Source organism: Etheostoma spectabile, chromosome 24, assembly GCF_008692095.1.
Source record: "Etheostoma spectabile isolate EspeVRDwgs_2016 chromosome 24, UIUC_Espe_1.0, whole genome shotgun sequence".
Lineage (NCBI taxonomy): Eukaryota > Metazoa > Chordata > Actinopteri > Perciformes > Percidae > Etheostoma > Etheostoma spectabile.
The window spans coordinates 10,035,777-10,058,516 of NC_045756.1; the positions used below are offsets into that span (position 1 = coordinate 10,035,777).

The following is a 22,740-nucleotide window of genomic DNA, read 5'->3' on the forward strand; positions in this document are numbered from 1 at the left end:
GGGCTCAGAGGGTTAATCGTTAAAATGACCCATTTTTACCAGTTGCACAAAAACCTTTATTCAAGAGCCAAAATTTCCAACACTCACAAAGAATCTGGTCATTAACTAACATTTAAGGTTTAAGTGTCACTTACAGACATGAAAATATGTCAAAACTGTTACACAGCTTTCAGTCCGGCCACGAATTCACCCTGTACATACAATGGCTTGCATAAGTGTAAACTTGCTTAAAAAGAGGATTAAAAATAAATTGATCTTAGTGCCTTAAAAAAATAGGAAAATCCAACCTTTAAGGTCACCAATTGTCTTTGTGAATAATTTATTGTAAATAAATTAATGTTCTTCCTTAAAATACAGGGGGCATAAGTATACACACCCCTATGTTAAAGTCCCATTCCCCATTTTTATATTTTTATTTTATGGATCCAGGATACCGTGCATCCTGATAAAGTTTCCTTGGCCTTTGGAATTTAAGCAACACCCCATCATCACATACCCTTCACCCTACACAGAGATACATTACATTATTCATTCACAAGGTAAATTGGTTTCCTTAAAGATTGGATTTTCCTATTTTTTGAATTACGGAAATTTCCAAAAGATGTTTTTTTTATTCCTCTTTTTAATCAACTTTAGCATGGGTGTGTAAACTTATGCAAGCCGCTGTAAGATTAAGGACTATGTTAATATCTAATGTTGCAGGAATTGGAACAGTGGTTGAACTTTTCTAAATTACACAGTAGACTAAAACCATCTCTGGTCCCACAAGTAGGGGTTGCACACGAAGAAAAAATTTAAAGAGCCAAGTCTGAGTTGTTTTCTTAAAAGTATTAATACTCTTTACTGCAACTGAATTAAACTAAAGATCCTGTTTCACACGGCCCTGATGGCACTATTTAGACTGCGTACAGTTCTCCATCCCTTCACCTGTGAGACTAAGATTGAAAATGTTTTCAATCTTGTAGAGAGGAAAATAACTGGCCCGTCCACATGGCAGTTAAGGAACAAACACTTGGCCTAACATGCACAACAACAGTGAGGTCCCCTTACTGGAGCAGTTTTGTCTTTAAACTTTGGGCTTTCCTTGAGAGTTGAGTCACATCCAACTCCATTAACACCTTTTGAATCACTTTGAAAGTGTAGCGGAGCTTTGACGGATACCTCATGTTCAAAGATGAACAAAGTCCAAACAGCAAGGCTGTTGCAAGGGCCACATTATCCAGATCTCGAAGAACCACCTTGATGATGATTCCAACAGCGGAAAAGTCATTGCCTGGCATCTCTGGTAAAATAGATTCCCACTGTCGTTTACGTGATGGCACTCAGTGCTGTGGCCTCAGTCATGTCCTGGTTAAAGATAAAAACGTTTCTTGAAGCTTTAAAAAAATAAATAAATAAACTGATCGCTATAGTTTATTTAAATGTAAATGTAAATGTGCTGTATTTATATAGCGCTTTTCCAGTCTTAACAACTGCTCAAAGCGCTTTTACATCTACAGGAAACATTCACCATTCACACACTGTGGCCAGGGCTGCCGTACAAGGTGCCACCTGCTCATCAGATAAACATTCATACACATTCACACTCCGATGCGCAGCACCGGGGGCAACTCGGGGTTCAATGTCTTGCCCAAGGACACTTCGACAATGACTGCAGGGGCGGGGATTGAACCCCCAAAAGCTGCCCTGCAAAATGGCCTGCCATGCTACCATTTTTGGTCAGTTAATGGAGAGAAAGAAAAAAAAAGATTCCAGATAAAATGAAGAGGAGGCTTCAATCTTTACAAACTAATGTAAAGATTGAATTTTCATATACATTTTTTCTGGAAGTTTTCATGTTCCTGGACAATTTTTTTTGATTAACCTGGATTTACTCCAGGGCTGTATCCCAGTCCTAATTCTGCCCTTGTCAGATGAGGGTCAGTGCAGTGCGGAAGATGGTGGATTTTTCCTTCTTACAAAAAATTTGAATTGTTTTTCACACTGCTGCAATACCTAATGTAAGAGACAATGTGTCAAAATAGGTGGTTTTTCACTTCATATGGAGAAAAAGTGAACTGTTTGAACCGTTTGTTTTAATCTCAACGTGTACTCCCGCACCAAGACTTGGGAATTGTCTTCAGATAGATGCAGTCATTTAATGAGGGACTCCCTTCTGGCATCAATGTCATCCTTAAGAAATATAACAAAGAAAATAGAGATTATTGAACTCAAAGAAGAAAGTGATCAAAGACAGACTGTTTTTAAACAGTCATTGTGTGACACCAGTATCAACAACACAACAGAACTACCTGTTTGGACATAACCTTTATGGACTGGACTTTATATCATCTCCAGGGATGATATTTATAAAAAAACAAAATTCTCACAGTGGGACAGTGAATGCATGATAAAAATGACTAGGTCCTTTCAGTGGAATCAGTACCCACAGGTAAAGGGAGTTGAGCTCTGCAATGGATACACCTTATACTGACCTGATGCAATGTATATTTACTTTATAGTTAAACAATTTAGAGTGGAAGGCTCTTACTAGGGATGAGCGAGTACAGCATTATCTGTAAATTTATCTGTATCTGTTTACCACATGAATTATCTGTATCCGGATCCGTGCTTGGACTGGGCGGGGCCTAAACCGGAAGTGGTCAGATTTAACCAGGAAGTGGGTCGGGTTGTCTTGAAATGTGCTGGGTTTTAACCGGTATGTTATTTAAGCATGCAATTAATATGAGTTGATCAAAAATTGTTATATTTATTGCTGATTTGAAAACTATTTACATGACAGCATCAAGCTTCAGATCAATGGTGTTGTCATGGTAACAAACAAACTATATACAGAACGTTTTGCAACAATGAATACAACACATGTGGTTGCAATTATGAAGTAAAATGTAATGAACAAGAGTTTTCATATTCAATATAACTTTCCTTTTTTAACTTTTTATTTTTTTATGATTATGATATTTTTTTTGTTTTTGGTTCTTTTTTATATTATTATTTATTTCTTTTATTTCCACACAAGGTGTGTGTGTGTGTGTGTGTGTGTGAGTGAGTGAGTAAGAGAGAGACACAGAGAGAGAGGGGGAGGGGGGCGGGGGGCAGCTGACAGTAAAAAAAAAAAATCTCCGATGGCAGAGACGCAACGGGAGTTGCGAGCAGCATGTCTGAAACCCACGTTCACCAGAAATCTACTGGTACTATGTAAGGACTACAAACCCCACGTTCACCAGAAATCTACTGGATACTATGTAAGGACTACAAACCCCACGTTCACCAGAAATCTACTGGTTACCAAGTATGTAAGGACTACAAACCGAAGTTAAAAACAAACCTGAAGCTGAAGAAACCCTAAACGTTAACGGAACAGATCCGCAGACCCGATTAACTGCCTGCCTGACGGAGCGGGAGCGAGCGAGCGAGAGAGAGAGAGCGAGAGCGAGAGCGAGAGCGAGAGAGGGAGCGCATTTCTCCATGTTCTGTGTGTGTGTGATTGATCCGAGCGGGTTTGTTGGCGGGGGGGTGCTGTGATTATCACAGAACGCTGCGCGGCCAGTTGAGGAGTTGTATTCAATCCGAGCACGGATATTGACTCATATTACTCGGATAATACTTGTACTCGGCAAAAGTGCTTCATCCGTACCGGATACTCGTTTCAGCCGGGTACTGGGATCACCCCTAGTTCTTACTGTCATCATGGCAGCTATGTCTTTCAGCTTTTCCCTGCTCCCCGGTTGCTTTGCAAACACTTTGATTATAGAGGCATGGTTGTGATGCGCTTAAACTCTGCGTTTATCTGAAACATGAAAATATTTTTCAATAACGGCACTGCCGCACACTACTGCCCACCTAACATTCAAGAACTTCAACCTAACATTATAGAACTGCCAAGTAACATTATAGCACTGTACGTAAGATTTTAAAACATTCCAGTAGTACTCGGCTAGCTCAGTCAGAGTATGAGACTAATAATCTCAGGGTCGTGGGTTTGAGCCCCACTTTGAGCGGTGGAGTTTTGGAGACTAGGAATTTCTGAGTTCTGCAACATATCTCTGTGGTTCATTTGAGAATATTGGCTGTCAATCACAAGACTGGCAGTTCCAACCCAGTGTAAAAATCCCTGTCATGTACGGTCCATTCTCTGCAGTTCATTGACTATTTTAACATTTTGGGATCGCAAACATCTTTTTAAAGCAGAACCTTAAGAAGCCAGGATTAAAGCTGTTCATCTCTAATCCACTGTACTTTCCGCAATACACATCTGCACCCTCTGTCAAAGAGTAGAAACATGAAACCTCAACTCCCCTTTTCACCCATCCAGCACCCCTCAAACCCCTTTACCAACACCGAACCCTTTGAGGAGCCATCGCTGTCTCCACTCACCCTTTCCCCTCCTCCCCTACCCCCATGTTGGAGTTCACTGACCAGATAAAGCAGCTGGTAGATGCTGGAACCATATTTACACCCCTTCCTTCCTGCATCGTTCAACCCCGGGCAAAAGTAAAACGCCAGGCACCTCTGCCAGGATGTCATCAAACTCTTTCTCCCCAGACTGACAAGGACGCTTATGTGCCAAATCCAGCAAGCATTAACTGATATGTGCCGGACCTAGGCTGCAAGGCTTATTACACTCATGACTCTTTCCAAGACAAGCCCGTGCCCTGTGTATTCAATTCTTCCTCAATTTATGTTGTGATAGGTGGTAGAAAAAGAATGGTGAATAAACACTTAACTGCAAATTTAGCATCCATTCCTCGTCAGCCACAGCCTGTCCCAAAAAATGAAAACACACTAACACTAGCTTTACTAACCGTCAGGCCTTTGGCAGGAAAATCATTTTTAATCAATGATTTTATTATTAATCACAATCTAGATTTTAAGTTGTTAACTGAAACCTGGTTAGACCATAATAACAGCGCTGCTGTTCTCATTGAGTCAGCTCCCCTAACGCAAATATGTTATGGAAATTTTGCTTCTTTTGAATATGTGGCTCTTCAGCAATATCTCTAAATATCTACAGGCCACCTAAATATTGTGCAACCTTTATTGATGACTTCACTGAACTGCTGTCCATAATCTGCATTAACTTTGATTGTGTAATCATTGCAGGTGGTTTTAACATTCATGTTGACAACCCCCAGGACAGGGGGACCAAAGAACTGTGTTGTGTTTTTGAGAACTATGGACTGACTCAGCATGTGACAGAGCCCACGCACAATAAGAGGCACACTCTGGACCTGATAGTCTCCAAGGGTCTGAACACTTCCAAGGTTGTGGTGACTGACGTTGCTCTCTGATTGTTCCTGTGTTTTGTTTAGCGGCACTATCTCTGTGCCCAAAAGTGTCCAAACAAAGATAATCAGAAAACGGTATATCACTGAAAACACCAGTGAAGCATTTATTCAGCTTTTCTCCTACACACCCGCCAATGAGCTTGTAGATCATTTCAACTGTAAAATTACAAATGTTATGGATGCCATTGCTCCCACTAAGGTCAAATTTGTCTCTGGTAAGAAAAGATCTCCATGGAGAAACGTCCTTCTGGTGAGAACAGAATTCAATTCAATTCAATTCAATTTTATTTATAGTATCAATTCATAACAAGCGTTATCCAAAGACACTTTACAGATAGATCACACTCCAGAATTTACAAGGACCCAACAGTTCCAGTAGTTTCCTACAGAGCAAGCAACAGTGCGACAGTGGCGAGGAAAAACTTCCTTTTAGGCAGAAGCCTCGGTCAGACCCAGGCTCTTGGTAGGCGGTGTCTGACGACCGGTGGGGATTAGAATGACACAGTCACAGAAATAAATAAAAATAAAATAAATAGTAGTTTGTTTGTATTACAGTTTTTCCTCAATTGTTTACACAAAAATTTTGGTACTTGAGACACAAGGACCACAACATGAAAATCAGCACCAACCCCCAAAAACCAATTTCCCAAAAAATCCCAAGCAAATTTCCTGCTTTACACTAAAAAAGGGCAGTTCTAAAACAACTTCTTTCAAAAACCTAACAAAATTTCTCTCCCTTTTGGCAAAATTTTTTCTTTGAAAAAAATTTTGATTCACAAGGAAAACAGGCCTTTATGCACACTGCCCCATCACAAGGGAAAACCACCGTCAAAAAGGGCTTTACGGGTTAGAAACAGAGTTTTACCCTGAAACGGCAAACGGTGAGCTTTCTGTTTTGGGGAATGGAGGGCCCTTTGGGAAAAAACAGAGTCGGGAAGCCAGGGGGGATTGAGAGTAATGGAGGAGGGGACGGGAGAGGAAGGGGAAAGAAAAAAGGGGCCTAGGACGGTAATTTTTGAGGGGGCCAAAGGTACACCCAAAAATGTGAGCAGGTACACTGTAGTATCCAAATCGGAAATTTCCAAAATGAAAAAGGGGAAAGGGGAAATCTATCTCATTAAGAATATTCCCAAGTATGCACATTTTTCCCTATTTTGGGTTTCCTTCACAGTATTTAAAATTTTTTACTACCCTATTTTTTTTGGCGGAACAAACAAAGGGGGTTTTGGGGAACTTTTTCTGTCTCTTTGACAGGAAACTAAAAATCAGGGAATTGGTAAATAATCCCATCCCCAAAAAACATTTCCGGAAAATACAAAGAAAAACAAGGGACTATTTCAAAATTTTGATGGGGTGAGCTTAAAAAATTTGGCCCTTTGTCTTGTGCAGAAATCATCTCAGGATGAAGCGGGGTCTACAGGGTGCCATTTGAACGCAATTCAGAAAGATGAAAAAATTGCAATATTACTAACAAACAAATTATATTGGTAAAACCCAGAAGTTTCCACGGGCTGCTCTGTTCATCACTGGTTCATGCCCCCCCCAACTCCAGGCTTTAGTTGTTTATCTCCCTCCAGGGTTCTCCATCCTCCTTTGAGGTTTTTTTTCTGCCTGGAGATAGAAAGATTTTGACCGAAATCCACAAATGCGTTTACGTCTTCTCCAAGCTATAGAGGACGCATGTGGACAATAGCAGTGATGCTCTTCATGGCTGGAATCGCCAGGCGATATTCCCCCGCTGCTTGGCCCGGGAAATCATTGCTTGTGATGTGGATGAGGTGCTGGGGCCAGACCGCAACAGAAGAGAGGATGGAGCATAGTAGTTTTTTAGTTTTTTACTGAAATGGTACAGTAAATTATTCTGGTGGTTTGTATGTGCAACTTTGTGTTGGTTGGAAATTTTCTGTACAATGTGACATTGTTTTTGTGGGACAAGTATAATTGTTTATGTGTATTTCAGTGACGTGCGGTGTTTTCAGTAAGAGGGTAGGCACTGAGTTATGAAAGCCAGATTACCTACTTTATTGGGTTTTGGCTAATTAAACAACACGTTTCTCAAAAAGCGCGGCACAACCGCCCAGCGGGCGATAGCAAGACATTTCCAATTAATCTATCAACCAAATCAATCTAATATATATATAAAACACTTTTCAGCTGGGTCTCAAATCGCGGCCCGGGGGCCAAGTGCGGCCCGCGGGGATGATTTTGTGGCCCCTACTTGACATCAAAGTTAAGTGTTAGTGCGGCCGGCGGGGTTCTGAAACTTTTGTCATTTCGCTTGTCACTTATGGGCTTACCGTAGGGTCTCCTGACAGCGGGTGACGGTTGTCAAACTAGCTAAGTACCCCTTTTCGGCAAATGCCTGAGTTTGACAATGTGAACTCTGTTGGGAAATGCACCAACCATATCAGATCTAGGGTTTAAAGCACCGCATTCCGCGCCCTTTTGGAGGAAATAGTTGTTGTTTTTTTGGAATACTTGATGCGCCCAGCCAAACCCAGATTCTACTTCCGCGCCCCCAAGTAAATTGAGTTTGAGACCCCTGCTTTACAGCAACCAGCAGGCTACGTTGCTTAACAGAATGAGTAAACATCATCCAATAAAAGAGAGAACTAGCGAACAGTAAAATCAGAAAAGGTCTCAAAGAAACAAAGAATGAAACTGTCCCACCACAGCTACGGATTAAATGCCTGATTCACAATATGTCTTGAGTTTGGACCTAAAAAGAGCCACTTCGTAAAGTTAGAAAGACATTCGCACATTCGAACTCCGGATCATAACTCTGAATCGAAATGTTTTTTAAATCACAACACTTATCTTTCCTTTCGTAGTAAGGTTACAACGACCTACAAACTCATTTTCATCCAAAAAACCGTCCTTGATCTGAGAAATAACATTGTTCTCTATGCGCCGGTGGAGAGACGGCAGCGAGACGAGGCTAGGGACCGTCTACAAATTAAAACACCGACTAGAATACCACAAAATATTCATTAATTTACTTATTAAATAAGGTAGTTGCCTCCATACTTACCTCGATTATTACTTGTGTACTGTAGTTGTACTACAACAGTTATTTATCAAAATAACCAAACACAATTTTGGTTGAATTTATTTTGCATAATCATTCAATAGTTTATTATAGAAATATGATTCAGGTCTGTTAAAAGGCTAGACACATAAAAGGACCCCTGCTGGTTTTACTACAGCAGTTATTTATCAAAAATATCCATATTTGTAATTTTGGTGAATTTATTTTGCATAAATCATTCAATAGTTATTATAGAAATGATGATTCAGGTCTCTTAAAGGGCTAGACACATAAAAGGACCCCTGCTGGTTATACTACAGCAGTTATTTATCAAAAATACCACAAAACCTTATTTTGGTGAATTTATTTGGCATAAATCATTCAATAGTTATTATAGAAATTATGATTCGGGTCTCTTAAAGGGCTAGACACATAAAAGGACCCCTGCTGGTTTTACTACAGCAGTTATTTATCAAAAATATCCATATTTATAATTTTGGTGAATTTATTTTGCATAAATCTTTCAATAGATATTATAGAAATGATGATTCTGGTCTCTTAAAGGGCTAGACACATAGAAGGACCCCTGCTGGTTATACTACAACAGTTATTTATCAAAAATACCCATATTTGTAATTTTGCATAATTTATTTTGCATAAATCTTTCAATAGTTTATTATAGAAATGATGATTCAGTCCTCTTAAGGGCTAGACACATAGAAAGACCCCTGCTGGTTATACTACAGCAGTTATTTATCAAAAAATTCCATATTTATAATTTTGGTGCATTTATTTGGCATAAATCTTCAATAGATATTATAGAAATGATGATTCAGGTCTCCTTAAAGGCTAGACAATAGAAGGACCCCTGCTGGTTTATACTACCAACAGTTATTTATCAAAAATACCACAAACCTAATTTTGGTGAATTTCTTTTTGGCCAAAATCATTCAATAGTTATTAGAAATGATGATTCAGGTTTCTAAAAGGCTAGACACCATAGATATGGGACTGCTGGTTATACTACAGCAGTTATTTATCAAAAATAACCAAAACATAATTTTGGCTCCTTACTTTCGGCATATTTATTGTTTTCCTCTACAGTCCCTGACAAAGTCCTGTTGCTTGTGTACAAATTGACCTGAAGTGCCGCTGAAATACATTTCTAATCAAGATTTATTTACAAGAATGGCTCATTTTAATCCCAACAGCTTTTGTAATAATGTTTCAGTGCAAAAAGAACTGTCAAAAAGTATTCTCCTATTCACAGCTTGGTAACAGCCCTTGATCATTTTTGCAAAGACATAAGTGTTGTCGCCTTGTCATATGAGCTTCCCTGTGCTAATATGGATCAATTAGGTCTCAGTGTGTATAAAAACAACCCCAGTACACTAGACCTTCACATCAACTGCAACTGACATCTGGCAAACATCCTAAGATTCACCCTGAACTAAAGTTTTGATTATCAGAGGCTGAAGACCAGATCCACTGCTGATGTGTCAGACACCTTCAATGTGTCTCAGCGTCAGTACAGAGGATAAAAAAACATTTGAAGACACTGGAGACGTTTTTTGACAAGCCCAGTCGGCAGACCCCGCAAGACACTGCTCAGAGGACCGTTTGTTGGCTCGAAAATCCAGGCCAGCCCATTTTCCACTGCAGCAGAGCTCCACCAGACCTGTCACCTGAAGTCCCTGTGTCCAACCCAAACGTTTGATGGATTCTGTCTCGAAATGGCCTCCATGGTGTGAATCGTGCCCAGAAGCCAGACTAACAATAGACATTGAAAACCGTGTGGCATTTGCCAAGGCCCACGCCTGCTAAAAGGATGGACGCTGGGAAGTGGAAGAAAGTGGATTTTTCAGATGATCTTCTGTTGGATTACACCACAGTTGTCCGCAAATATTGCAGGAGACCTACTGGAGCCCGCATGGATCCAAGATTCACCCAGAAAACAGTGAAGTTTGGTGGCGGAAAAATCATGGTCTGGGGTTCCATCCAGTATGGGGGGTGTGCGAGAGATCTGCAGGGTGGAAGGCAACATCAATAGTCTCAAATACCAAGAAATCTTAGCTACCTCTTATATTCCCCAACCATAAAAGAGGCCAAATTCTCCAGCAGGATGGTGCTCCTCGCACACTTCCATCTCCACTTCAAAGTTCCTCAAGGCGAAGAGATCAAGATGCTCCAGATTGGCCGGCCCAGTCACCAGACATGAACATCATGGAGCATATGTGGGGTAGGATGAAAGAGGAAGCATGGAAGACCAACCAAAGAATATTGATGACTCTGAGAGGCATGCAAGACTGCTTTCCCTACTATTCCTGATGACTTCATCAATACATTGTATGAATTCTTGCCAAACCGCATGGATGCAGTCCTTCAAGCTCATGGAAGTCATACAAGATATTAAATTTGAATCTCACAGCACCACTATTTAATTTGCTGACATATTTTAGTATTTGTAGTAAATTTGTTCAATTTCTGTATAGGCGACAAAACTTTTGTCTTGCCAAAATTTGACCTTTCCGTCTTGTTTGAATAATAAATCTTTTTTTAGTGAAACTAATTTATTTCAGTGCATTGAACATCATTTGGGAGGGTTTTAGCTTTTCATATGAGCTATTTCTTACACCAATAGATTAATTAAAAGTCAGGTTAATAGCAGGTGTTTCTACAAAATAGATAAGCGACAAGACTTTTGTCAGGGACTGTATTACCAGATCTTTATTATTGTCTGTGTTTTCCATTTATTTAATGATCAAATCTCTCACTCCCTTTCGATTTCTTGTCCATATGAGCCACAGCCAATTACGTTTTTTTTGTATCATCTTGTCAAAATATTTTAATAGAGTTCAGACCAGATTTCGGAGGAATACCCTGTTTCTTGGGTTGTAATCTTAGCACTTTTCATAGTTTTTACCAAAGCTTTAATTCCACCAGCCGTTGCCCATAAGCATTTCCCTTGAGCTTTCTTTCCTTTTTTAATTCTCCCCATTGTCTTCACATTTCCTCTAACCTAGGGAAAAGGCAAAGTTAAAACTTTTGTCAGGATAAAGTGAGTTTTAGTAGTAAATTGTAGTTTGGGAAGTAAAATAAGGCTGCCCAATATGTAGAGATACAATTTGCAATTTGCTTAAAAGGTCAAAAGTTCATTATGCAATTTTGTATGAAATAATTTTTGTATTTCACTGATTATATTTTGGGCATTTTCACCTTTTATTTGACAGCTGAATAAATGAAAGCAGAGAGAGAGTGGGAATGACATCCAACAAAGAGCTGCAGGTCGGAATTGAACCCACAGCTGCTACAAGAACTGAGCCTCTGTACATGGGGGCACACGCTCAACCAGTTGAGCTACATAGACATCCCTATATCAAATAACTTTTGACAGAACCATCCCCGAACACTCTTATTCTTCAAGGAAAACAATACACTCTCTGAATGCTATATGTCTGTAATTTGTGCTTCTAAAGTTTAATGAGGCTGTGATTATCCTCAAGGTCACAGTAGGTCAATATATACACACCAAGGCCAAGTTTTTACAAATTCTTTTACAAATGCTTCTTTTGGGTCAAGAATTATAAGGAATGGTTACAATTTGGCTTCTAAAATCATCTTTACCTGTCTTAGCATTACAGTCATATAAAATGTATTCAATTTAAGGACCTGAGTACCGGAAAAAACTAATTACCCAATTTCTACAACGGGTAAATATAACAACAAAAATAACACACTACTTTTTATTACGCAGAGACTCAGTCCTTGTTGCATAATTGTCTGACCTCGAGGACATTTGCTGGATGGCTGGTGAAATTGTCACCCCTTGCACTATTCATTTTATTGGTTAAAAGGGAGTGGACATGCAGCGAGGACATGATCTAATGTGTGATCACTGTAGGAAGAAGTTAATGGACACCCAGCAGCGTATTATATATAATAACAATTAAACGATTTTGGAAAAGAAATTCACACAAATTAGAAATATGGATATTTTTGAGAAATAACTGCTGTAGTATAACCAGCAGGGGTCCTTTTATGTGTCTAGCCCTTTAAGAGACCTGAATCATCATTTCTATAATAACTATTGAATGATTTATGCCAAATAAATTCACCAAAATTACAAATATGGGTATTGTTGAGAAATAACTGCTGTAGTATAACCAGCAGGGGTCCTTCTATGTGTCTAGCCCTTTAACAGACCTGAATCTTCATTTCTATAATAACTATTGAATGATTTATGCAAAATAAATTCACCAAAATTAGGTTTTGTGATATTTTTGATAAATAACTGCTGTAGTATAACCAGCAGGGGTCCTTCTATGTGTCTAGCCCTTTAACAGACCTGAATCATCATTTCTATAATAACTATTGAAAGATTTATGCAAATTAAATTCACCAAAATTAGGTTTTGTGTTATTTTTGAGAAATAACTGCTGTAGTATAACCAGCAGGGGTCCTCTATGTGTCTAGCCCTTTAACAGACCTGAATCTCATTTCTATAATAACTATTGAAAGATTTATGCAAATAAAATTCACCAAAATTACAAATATGGATTTTTTGAGAATAACTGCTGTAGTATAACCAGCAGGGGTCCTTCTATGTGTCTAGCCCTTTAACAGACCTGAATCATCATTTCTATAATAACTATTGAATGATTTATGCAAAATAATTCACCAAAATTACAAATACGGATATTTTTGAAAATAACTGTTGTAGTATAACCAGCAGGGTCCTTCTATTGTCTACCCTTTAACAGACCTGAATCATCATTTCTATAATAACTATTGAAAGATTTATGCAAAATAAATTCACCAAAATTAGGTTTTGTGTTATTTTTGAGAAATAACTGCTGTAGTATAACCAGCAGGGGTCCTTCTATGTGTCTAGCCCTTTAACAGACCTGAATCATCATTTCTATAAGAACTATTGAATGATTTATGCCAAATAAATTCACCAAAAATTACAAATATGGATATTTTTGATAAATGACTGTTGTAGTATAACCAGCAGGGGTCCTTTTATGTGTCTAGCCCTTTAAGAGACCTGAATCATCATTTCTATAATATCTATTGAATGATTTATGCAAAAGAAATTCACCAAAATTACAAATATGGTTATTTTTGAGAAATAACTGCTGTAGTATAACCAGCAGGGGTCCTTTTATGTGTCTAGCCCTTTAAGAGACCTGAATCATCATTTCTATAAGAACTATTGAATGATTTATGCCAAATAAATTCACCAAAATTACAAATATGGATATTTTTGATAAATAACTGTTGTAGTATAACCAGCAGGGGTCCTTTTATGTGTCTAGCCCTTTAAGAGACCTGAATCATCATTTCTATAATAACTATTGAATGATTTATGCAAAATAAATTCACCAAAAATTACAAATATGGTTATTTTTGATAAATAACTGTTGTAGTATAACCAGCAGGGGTCCTTCTATGTGTCTAGCCCTTTAACAGACCTGAATCATCATTTCTATAATAACTATTGAATGATTTATGCAAAATAAATTCACCAAAAATTACAAATATGGATATTTTTGATAAATAACTGTTGTAGTATAACCAGCAGGGGTCCTTCTATGTGTCTAGCCCTTTAACAGACCTGAATCTTCATTTCTATAATAACTATTGAATGATTTATGCCAAATAAATTCACCAAAATTACAAATATGGATATTTTTGAGAAATAACTGTTGTAGTATAACCAGCAGGGATCCACCTCTACGTCTATTCCTTTAAGAGACCTGAATCATCATTTCTATAATAACTATTGAAAGATTTATGCAAAATAAATTCACCAAAATTAGGTTTTGTGTTATTTTTGAGAAATAACTGTTGTAGTACAACCGGCAGTCCCATATCTATGTGTCTATTCTTTTTAGAAACCTGAATCAGCATTTCTATAATAACTATTGAATGATTTATGCCAAATAAATTCACCAAAAATTACAAATATGGACATTTTTGATAAATAACTGCTGTAGTATAACCAGCAGGGGTCCTTCTATGTGTCTAGCCCTTTAACAGACCTGAATCATCATTTCTATAATAACTATTGAAAGATTTATGCAAAATAAATTCACCAAAATTAGGTTTTGTGTTATTTTTGAGAAATAACTGCTGTAGTATAACCAGCAGGGGTCCTTCTATGTGTCTAGCCCTTTAACAGACCTGAATCATCATTTCTATAAGAACTATTGAATGATTTATGCCAAATAAATTCACCAAAAATTACAAATATGGATATTTTTGATAAATAACTGTTGTAGTATAACCAGCAGGGGTCCTTTTATGTGTCTAGCCCTTTAAGAGACCTGAATCATAATTTCTATAATAACTATTGAAAGATTTATGCAAAATAAATTCACCAAAATTACAAATATGGATATTTTTGAGAAATAACTGCTGTAGTATAACCAGCAGGGATCCACCTCTACGTCTATTCCTTTAAGAGACCTGAATCATCATTTCTATAATAACTATTGAAAGATTTATGCAAAATAAATTCACCAAAATTAGGTTTTGTGTTATTTTTGAGAAATAACTGTTGTAGTACAACCGGCAGTCCCATATCTATTTGTCTATTCTTTTTAGAAACCTGAATCAGCATTTCTATAATAACTTGAATGATTTATGCAAATAATTCACATAATTGTGTTTTTGTTATTTTTGATAAATAACTGTTGTAGTACAACTACCAGTACACAAGTAATAATCGAGGTAGTATGAGGCACTACCTTATTTAATAAGTAATTAATGAATATTTTTGTGGTATCTCTAGTCGGTGTTTTAATTTGTAGACGGTCCCTAGCCCTCGTCTCGCTGCCGTCTCTCCACCGGCTGCTCATAGAGAACAATGTTATTTCTCCAGATTCAAGGACGGTTCGTTTGGATGAAAATGATTTTGTAGGTCGTTGTTAACCTTACTACGAAAGGAAAGATAAGTCGTTTTTGATAAAAAAAAAACCTTTCGATTCAGAGTTATTGATCCCGGAAGTTCGAATCTGCGAATGTCTTTCTAACTTTACCGAAGTAAAGAGCCACATCTGTAACAGTGCGAATATCGGGGGGTAACTTGTTCCAGAGTCTCGGGGGAGCAACCGCAAAAGCTTGACCCCCCCCCACACACACACCGTTTATACCTGGACCTTAGGACTTCTAAAACCAGCTGATTTGAAGACCGCAATGACAGTGTGTTCCCGCAAAGTTAAGATTTCAGACAAATACTCTGGGTGACATTTTCTCTCTCTCTCTCTCTCTCTCACTCTCTCCATCTTTGTTCTAATTATTGCACAGCGGCCAATTATGTTTGTCAGTCCCAGTCAGCAACAATGAAAACACACACTACTCAACTGAATATGAGGCAGATGGCTAGCAGCATTAGTTCAATCCCACTAAACCCAAATAGTTTTTCTGACTCACCAGTCGATAGATTTGTACATAAATCCTCCGACGCTTCGTCGTGAAGGCGTCGATCACAGCGTTGTAAAACTCGTCTTTACGGCCTTCAGTTCGCATAGTCTCTGACTCTCAATAGACAGAATGCTAGGCTGAAAGACGTGCTGGCCCGGTCCCGGTTCCGACAGGATGTTTTGATCCGTTTCAGGTGAAAATGTGCGAAGCTGTAGTTGCCGGTTATATTAGCTGACGGCTTTTCCTGCTTGGTTAAAGCTGCGGGCGGTTGTTTAGATCCAGGACCCCGTAGAGGTCCCGCCGCTCACTGTTAGCATGGCCACATAGCCACATCTCTTCTTCCGTACCAGTCAGTTTGAAACGATGCGACGAGTATTTGTCCCTTTTGCTGCAGTAGTCCATCTAAGGCTGGCGTAGACCTCCATCTTGCTATTAGTTCTTTTTTTGAATTAAAATCCGCCGTGATATCAGCGGACACCGCTGCTGTCATTTTGACTTTGAATTTCGCGGGGATTGCGCTTGCGCTGGTGTAATGACGTCAGCTACGCAAAGGGACAGTAATATCTCGATTTTAATTGGTTCATGTTTGATATCTAACGGAGACGATTACTGGCATAACACATTTACGTACAAAGGCACGGCAGAGTTGTGCCTTTTGACGTACATGTTAAAGAATACAGGATCGAAGTGCGCATGCGCAACATTGGCGCTTGAATGGACAGTAAAGGCACTGCTTATTCTGCCATTTTTTCTATTTGATTATGCGTAACTGCTACATTTGTCATAGTACCGTCTAAATAATTGGAACAACACACATATAAATCCCAAGAATAAACAGTAAAAATACAAATACAAGTTTATAATACATTTATTTAATAAACATTTTTATGCTTGAATTTTGGCAAGGTAGGCACTGCCTACCCTGCCTACCCTGACTGCACGTCACTGGTGTATTTGTGTGTACTGAGCATAACAACAATGTTCTCAAATATTTTACAACACACTTATGTATGTACTGTCTGTAGTAAGTGTAACACTGAACAAAAAAAAGGCCTAAGTCATTCTAATGAATGGAGAAGAAGTGTTTTCCATTCATCGTAGTGTTTTGCATTGAGCACATCAGTGTTCAACTGGTTCTTATGAATGTCTGTTCATATGATGGTTTGTGTGTGTCATTTGAAAAGAAAATACCATTTTGAGAAGAAATAACATTGTTTTGAATGTAAAGTTTAGTTTTGCAGGAGAAATGAGGGGTTTTGAGCATTGTGTGTGTGTTTTTTGATTTGTGTGTAGTGTTCTGAGAATATGAGGCATTCTTTCAGAAAATGTGTGTAAACAATCGAGAAAAACTGTAGTTCTTTGTAGCATAGCAGGGCACTGTGCAGCGTTACAAGGCACAGCAGGACGTAGCTGGGCATTGCAGAACGTAGCAGGATGTAACATGGCATCGCAGGACGTGTAGCGGGACCACGGCAACAGCTGCTACCCTGATTTTTGGCGCCTCCCTGATCCAAGGAAACATGCTGGGGGAAAAAGAACATAAGGACTCCGGGGAATGACTTCCCGGAGCTAGGTTAGTAACAGGCATTTCTGGGACATGGATGCACACAAATGGAAAGATAGAAAGATAGATGAGAGAGGAATTCAGTGTGTCAAAGGAAGTCCCCAGCTGTCTAAAACTATTACAGCATAACTAAGAGAGACAGGGTAAAGAGAGGAGCCTGGCCAGGCTAGAACTCTCCCTAACCGGATCCCATCCCTCTGTCTAGAGGAGATGGGAAGAGAGAGAGAGAGAGAGAGAGAGAGAGAGAGAGAGAGAGAGAGAGAGAGATCCATCCCTCTGTCTAGAGAGATGGGGGAGAGAGAGAGACCCATCCTTCTGTCTAGAGAAGATGGGGGGGAGAGAGAGAGAGAGAGACCCATCCCTCTGTCTAGAGGAGGTGGGGGAGAGAGAGAGAGAGAGAATCATCCCTCTGTCTAGAGGAGGTGGGTGTGTGAGAGAGAGAGAGATATCCATCCCTCTGTCTAGAGGAGGTGGGGGGAGAGAGAGAGAACCATACCTCTGTCTAGAGGAGGTGGGTGTGTGTGAGAGAGAGAGATATCCATCCCTCTGTCTAGAGGAGGTGGGGGGAGAGAGAGAGAGAACCATACCTCTGTCTAGAGGAGGTGGGTGTGTGTGAGAGAGAGAGAGAGATATCCATCCCTCTGTCTAGAGGAGATGGGTGTGAGAGAGAGAGAGAGAGAGAGAGAGATATCCATCCCTCTGTCTAGAGGAGGTGGACGAGAGAGGGGGAAAGAAAGAGAGAGAGAGAGAGAGACATAACCATCCCTCTGTAGAGGAGGTGGCTATGAGAGAGAGAGAATTCAATTTATATAGTGATTAATCACAACAACAGTTATCTCCTTGCCTACAGCGGCGTAACTAATGGATGGTTCAGGACCTTCCCGAGCCAGCCCTAACTATAAGCTTTATCAAAGAGGAAAGTCTTAAGCCTACTCTTAAATGTGGAGACGGTGTCTGCCTCCCGAACCCAAACTGGAACCTGGTTCCACAGGAGAGGAGCCTGATAGCTGAACGCTCTGGCTCCCGTTCTACTTTTAGAGACTTTTGGAACCACAAGTAACCCTGCATTCTGGGAGTGTAGTGCTCTTTAAGATAAGATGGTGACTGACCATGAAGAGCTTTGTAGGTCAGGAGAAGGATTTTAAATTCTATTCTGGATTTTACAGGAAGCCAATGCAGAGAAGCTAAAACAGGAGAGATGTGATCTCTCTTCCTGGTTCCTGTCAGAACACGTGCTGCAGCATTCTGGATCAGCTGAAGAGTCTTTATGGACTTTTTCGAGCAGCCTGATAATAAAGAATTGCAGTAATCCAGCCTAGAAGTAACAAATGCATGGACTAGTTTTTCTGCATCATTTTTAGACAGGATATTCCTGATTTTTGCAATATTACGTAGGTGAAAAAAGGCAATCCTTGAAATTTGCTTTATATGGGAATTAAAGGACATGTCCGGATCAAAGATAACTCCAAGATTCCTCACAGTGGTGCTGGAGGCCAGGGTGATGCCATCCAGAGTAACTATATCTTTGGATAATGCGTCACGGAGGTGCTTGGGCCCCAGTGCAATAACTTCAGTTTTATCTGAGTTTAACATTAGAAAATTACAGGTCATCCAGGTTTTAATATCCTGAAGGCACATTTTAGCTAACTGATTAGTTGATCGATAGATATAATTGAGTATCATCTGCATAACAATGAAAGTTTATGGAGTGTTTCCTAATAATACTGCCTAAAGGAAGCATATATAAAGTGAACAGGATTGGAACGAGCACAGATCCTTGTGGGACTCCATGACTAACTTTGGAGTGCACAGAGGATCACAGCACAGCAGTATAAACTCAAAAGTTATCAAACAGTGGTCAGATAGAAAGGGATTCTGTGGGAACACTATTAAATGTTCAATTTCAACACCATATACCAGAACAAGATCGAGGGTGTGGTTAAAACGGTGAGTAGGTTTATGTACACTTTGAGAGAAGCCAATAGAATCTAAAAGAGAGATAAACGTTAAGGCTATCATTCTCATCGTCCACATGAATGTTAAAATCTCCTACAATAATAATTTTGTCCGTTTTTAGCATTAAGTTTGACAAAAACTCTGCAAATTTGGATAAAAATTCAGAGTATGGACCAGGTGCTCGGTACACTATAACAAATAGAACTGGTTGCAGTGATTTCTAACTTGGGTGTGAAAGACTAAGAACACGACTTTCAAATGAGTTATAATTCAGTTTAGGTTTAGAGCTGATTAGTAGACTAGAATCGAAGATAGCTGCAACTCCACCTCCTCGGCCTGTGCCTCGAGGAATGTGAGTATTAATATGACGGGGGGGGGGGGGGGGGGATTCATTTAGACTAACTTATTCTCCATCACCCAGCCAGGTTTCAGTAAGACAAAATAAATCAATATTAGGATCTGATATTAATTCATTTACTAGTACACCTTTAGAAGAGAGATTTCTGATGTTTAAGAGTCCACATTTAATTCTCCTACTCTTTTGCACTATTGCACTTGTGGTTTTAATTGTTATGAGGTTTTCATGCAAAGCTCCTCTTCTGTTTACCTTTGATTTAAATAATTTCAATGGTCGGGGGGCAGACACCGTCACCATGGGGGTTTTACTAGGTAACTCCTGGAATAAAGGAGCAGAGAAGTGTGTTAGACTACAACTCTGCCTCCTGGTCCCAAATATGGATTGTCAAGGATTTGGTCTAATAATAAACTTGTCAAGATTTCTAGAAATGAGAACTGCTCCATCCCGAGTGGGATGAATGCCGTCTCTCCAAATCAGACCAGGTCTTCCCCAGAAAGACTGCCAGTGATCCACAAAGCCCACATCATTATCTGGACACCACCTCGATAGCCAGCGGCGAAATGACGACATGCGGCTATACATGTTGGCTGTGGCTCAGTGGTAGAGCGGTTGCCTGCCAATCGGAAGGTTGGTGGTCCCTGGCCCTGCAGTCCCATGTCGAAGTATCCTTGGGAGAGACACTGAACCCCGAGCTGCCCCCGATGCTGCGCATTGGAGTGTGAATGTGTGTGAGTGTTTATCTGATAAGCAGGTGGCACCTTGTATGGCAGCCTCGGCCACAGTGTATGAATGTGTGTGAATGGTGAATGTTTCCTGTATGATGTAAAAGCGCTTTGAGTAGTTGTTAAGACTAGAAAAGCGCTATATAAATACAGCACATTTACAAGTCATTGCTGGTTAAATTTGGCAGGGGTCCAGAGAAAACTACGGTGTCCAACATTGACTTTGCGTATGTACACACCGATTCAACATTAATCTTAGTAACCTCTGTTTGGCGTAACCGGGAGTCATTAACGCCAACGTGAATAATAATCTTGCTGTATTTACGTTTATCCTTAGCCAGCAGTTTCAGATAAGACTCAATGTCGCCCGCTCTAGCAGAAAACAGAAAAAAGAGAGTGTAAAAAAGCTGAACAAAGGTGGCGATAAACAAATCTCTTGGTTCATTATAACGCCTATAAAGAGAGACTTTGCATTTATAATTTGGAAGTGAGGAATTCAAGGAGGTCCTTTTTTCTGATATTATCTCTAGAAACAATAATAATTAACGTGCTTTGTTTGCTACTGTCGATAGGTTAACAAACCCTCCAGTACCAGTAGCATCTGAACTTTTATCTACCAAGGCCTGCAATTACTTTGCATCCTTCTTCAAAGACAAAATTAACCATATCAAGTAGAGGATATGTGTTGTCACAGTGTTCAAGCTAGTTCCAATATGACAGAATTTCATACGTCAACCATAAAAACCCCGAGGACATTATGCAACCTCTGAAAACCTCGACCTGTTGCCTTGATATTCTACCAACGGGTGTTTAAAAAATGTCTCAAATTGTTTGGCCTCTGATCTTCTACAGATTGTGAACACATCTTTCAGGTGTCTTTCCAACAGGCCCTGAGACTGCAGTGATCAAGCCACTATTAAAAAAGAACAATCTAGACACATCATTAATGAGCAACTGAAGGCCAATATCAAACCTTCCGTTTTTAAGTAAAATCATTGAAAAAGCAGTTTTTCAGCAGCTCAACTATTTCTTGTCATTAAATAACAGTTTTGATACCTTTCAGTCGAGTTTCCAACCACACCACAGCGCTAAGACGGCTCTTGTGAAAGTCTTTAATCCACCTTAACACAGGTAGTGGCAAAATCTCAGTCTTAAAGACTTCAGAACTGGAGTGATGTGATCCAGTCTCTTGGTCTTAGTGAGGACCAGCAGCGTTCTGATTGATTTTTTAGGGAGACCTGTAAAGACACCATTACGGTATTCAAGTCTACTGAAGATGAAAGCATGGACAAGTTTTTCTAAATCCTGTTGACACATAAATCCTTTAACCCTTGATACATTCTTAAGGTGATAATAGGCTGACTTTGTAATTGTCTTAATGTGGCTGTTAAAGTTCAGGTCTGAGTCCATGACTACACCAAGATTTCTGGCTTTGTCTGTTGTTTTTAACATTGTTGTTTGAAGCTGAGCGCAGACTTTTAATCGTTCCTCTTTTACTCCAAAAACAACCACCTCAGTTTTTCCTTCATTTAATTTCAGAAAGTTCTGGCAAATGCAGCCGTTAATTTGTTTGATGCACGTAGTCAGTTTTTGTATTGGACTATTGGACTATGTTATATAGATAAGGTTATGTAAATTTGTGTGTTGTCCGCATAACTATGATAATTTATTATGTTGTTTTCAATAATCTGAGCCAGTGGAAACATGTAGATGTTAAACAGAAGAGGCCCCAGAATAGAGCCTTGGGGTACTCCACACGTCATATTTTTAAGTTCAGATGTATAATTACCTATTGACGCAAAGTAATCCCTATTCTGTAGGTAGAATTCAAACCAGTTAAGTACTGAGCCAGAAAGTGCAACCCAGTTTTTCAATTGGTCTAGTAATTTGTCATGGTCGACCGTGCCAAATGCAGCACTGAGATCAAGTAATACTAATGTTAGTCACAGCGCCAGTCACAGCGCCCCTCCCCTACACTATTCTGTGATAGGCTAATCCCAACGCCCCTCCCCTACACACACACAGATTCCTTGTGTTGCTGTGTGCCTCTTTGCTCACTCTCACACAGAACACGGAGAAGTGAACAGCTCTCTCTCTCCCTCAGTCACTCTGCGGGTCTTTTCCGTCAACATTTAGGGTTTCTTCAGCTTCAAGTTTGTTTTTAACTTTGGTTCGAACTAGTACTTAGTAACTGGTAGATTTCTGGTAAACATGGGGCCTGTCTCTGTCTCTGCTTGTCGGATTATTTTTTTTTTAAACCGCCTGCTGGCTCTAACCAGTGTCTGAAACTTTCTTGCAAATGCAAATTGTTACCTTAACTTTGTTAACAAGAATAAAATGCACATAGCCATTCCTTTTTAAAAAACCTATAAAAAACTATATTATTATAGTAATAT

At 39.4% G+C, this 22,740-nt stretch overlaps 1 long non-coding RNA gene across 1 annotated transcript; it reads left to right on the plus strand.

Moving 5' to 3' along the window:
- The first annotated feature begins 440 nt into the window (after nt 1-440).
- On the plus strand, nt 441-17,832 carry LOC116674084 (uncharacterized). Its single transcript, XR_004327959.1, has 4 exons — nt 441-450; nt 16,821-16,915; nt 17,731-17,738; nt 17,820-17,832. It is a non-coding gene; the product is annotated as an uncharacterized LOC116674084 (long non-coding RNA).
- The last annotated feature ends 4,908 nt before the right edge of the window (nt 17,833-22,740 follow it).